The following is a 3,122-nucleotide window of genomic DNA, read 5'->3' as shown; positions in this document are numbered from 1 at the left end:
AAAATATATAATCTTTCCATCAGCTCACACGATTGTATCCGCAAAAAGAATGCTTTCTAATATTGCATCAATATAGCCAAAGCAAAATATATCAATACAATAGCGTGAGAAGCACTCAAAAAATTTCACAAAAGAATTACAACAAATAAAATAGAACACAATAAGTAAAAATATATCAAGGAAAACCGAAATAAAATAAAATAAAATAAAACAGAATAATAATGAAATGAAATCTATAAAGCGACCAGCGAATTCAAATGAACGTAAATAAACGGGAAATTTTTCAAGAATGATTTAAAATATTTTCGTAACGAGATTGCCAGATTGCAAAAAATGAAAACAAAAGCTTAAATTGAGCTAAAAGCGTAACTAGGGGAGTTTTGTATTAAAGTGCTTTCTTGCTGCATTACTGAAGTGCGTTTGATTTGTTAATTACCAAGGATGGGCCCGAAAATGGATGTGTGCAAGGTAATATTATACTGGATTACTTAAAGAAGTTGACAATAAATAATTTTAGAACATAAACATTTATGTAAGAAAAAAAATATATAAGATAATATATAAACATGAATTGCCTGTTTTTCACATAATTTTAGCTACGGATTTGCCCGAAATGGATTTGCACCAGGAAAAAATTTGCAAAGAAATCTTTTAGTAAATAACTTTTGCATCTTAATTGCCCGAAATGGATTTGCGCATAGAAAAATTATATAAATTAACAAAGAAAATTTTTAGTAAATATATCTACAATAATATACAATTAACTCAATGATTTTATATAGAATTTTATGACTTTAGATGGGTATCTATTGTTTTTTTTTAATGAAATTTTGAAAGAGTTTATCTATTTGTTTTTTAGATAAATAAATATTACTACATATTCTTTTGATTCTATTCATTTCATTAAAGGTGGTATTTAAATAGATGTTCCTAGAAACATTAGAATTCCAAGTACTTAGTTTATTTATATTAAAATTAAAATCATTTCTTTTATCGAATAAATCAACAAAGTAGATATTTTCGTCTTTTATAACACCCAAATCCAAACAATTGAAATTAATGTTATCATCATGATTACGAAGCAAGATTCTCGGGGCAATTCCTCGGGGCAAATATTATTTAATAAAATAGTATAATCTTGAAAATTTAAGATAATTAAATCATCAATAAATCTAAAAACAAATTTAATACTTAGAGCGTAATTTTTTTCATAATAATGCAAAAATAAGTTGGCTAAGAGAGATGAATAATTAGATCCTTGTGGTATTCCATCAATCTGAAGATAAATATCCCTTCCATTGTAAAGATAATTACCAAAAAGACAAAAATTAATCATAATTTCCCAATAATCAAAATCGCAACAAAGGATATTTTTAAAATCATAGTAATAATTCAAAAGGACATCTTTTAGTTTAGAAAGGGGAATGCTATTGAAAAGATCCTGGAAATCAAAAGTTGCAATAGAATTAATTTTATTACTAGTGGGCTGTGCCCCTTGCTCGCTAACGCTCGCCAACCCCCGAAAATTGCTACGCAACCTTATAGTATAATTCGTGATATAAATCAAAAATCGTCAAATAAATTCGTAAAAAAAAGCGCTTTCGACAAAATACTAAAATAGAGATCTATCGACAAAGACGACTCACTTCCGCCTAGCTTAATAGTATGAGATTGCCGCAGCTGTTGCTCTCTGGTTATTTCAGTTTCCGTTTTTAAAAGCGCTATATGTTGAGCTACCTCAGTTCGATTTTGCATGTGACATTTTTAGCGGCAATCATTGGTCGATTTTCTAGCGTTGCCATTCGGGGAGTTGTAATGAGGCTTTTTTTTTTGTCACCGTGTAATAGTAACGTAAACAAAACAAAGCAAGCGTTGCTACCGACGGAAAAGAAATACAGACAATTTGGGAGCCACGTATGAGAATTATATATATTAGATGTTTAATGAATTCTAAAATCGGTTGATTATTAGTGATAATACAAGAGAAACCTTCTTTAGAAATATTGCTAATAATTTTGTTTAAGTGGTTAGAGAAAATGGTGCCAGGTTTAGTTAGATAAGTATTAGATCCACACGTGATAGTTCTAAATTTTACAGGAATTTTATGAAATTTACGACTGATAATTAAGTAAGGAAATTGTATATTGCTAATTTTAATTTTTAAACTCTTATATAAAGCTAAAATTTTTTTAATGACAATATTATATTTAAATTACTAAGTTTAAAATTTTTACTAATTTTTAATCCCGTATTTAAAAGTTCAATATAGATTTTTTTACGGAAGATTGCATAATTATTGGTAGCTTTGTCTATGGGAGTAATAAAATTTTTTTTTTTGAAGTTGCTTAATTGATGGAACAATTTTGGAAAAATTTGTTGAATAGTTACTGTTATTTAAATTATCCTTATTATTGAAAACAAAGTTTTTAAAGTAATAATAAACACCCCATTTCCATTCTGTTAGCATACCTAAATGTAAGGAGAGTCTATTTGAAATCTTTAAACAAAAACTATTGAGATCATTAAGAAAGTATTTTAGAATTTTATTGATTGATATATGGTAAATGGGTCTAAATTTTGTTCCTTTTATCATTAAATTCCTAAGTTCTAAGTTTTCTATAATATTTAAATTACCAGTAATAATATGTTTATGATGTTTATCCACAAAATCAAAATATTTCTCTTTCTCACAATGACATTCATAATCGGATATATTAGTCCTCCCTAAATTTTTGCTTATATCATTATAATTAAATATACTTCTACCAAGAGATTTATTATATTTAAAGCATTTAATTATGTTAAAATCCTTAAATGGAAATAAAAATTTAAAATTTTCAGAAATATAATGAAATTTACGGATATAATCGTGTGAGCTGATGAAAAGATTATTATTTTCCGGATTTTTGAAAATTTTTTTGTCCTTTTTTTCTTTCATCGGCTTTTTGTTATTTTTATTTTTATTATTCTTTTTCCCCCCTTTTTCATTGCTCCGTAATTTTTCCCTTGCTTTCTCCACATTTTGAACTTATTTTATGAGTTCTATTTACTTGCAGCTTTTGCGCAATAAATAAAACTTATTGTCTTTCTTATTTTTCCTCGTGTTTTTTTGTGTTATATAT

Source organism: Parasteatoda tepidariorum, chromosome 5 (genome assembly GCF_043381705.1).
Source record: "Parasteatoda tepidariorum isolate YZ-2023 chromosome 5, CAS_Ptep_4.0, whole genome shotgun sequence".
Classification (NCBI taxonomy): domain Eukaryota; kingdom Metazoa; phylum Arthropoda; class Arachnida; order Araneae; family Theridiidae; genus Parasteatoda; species Parasteatoda tepidariorum.
Note: the sequence above shows the minus strand (reverse complement) of the source record.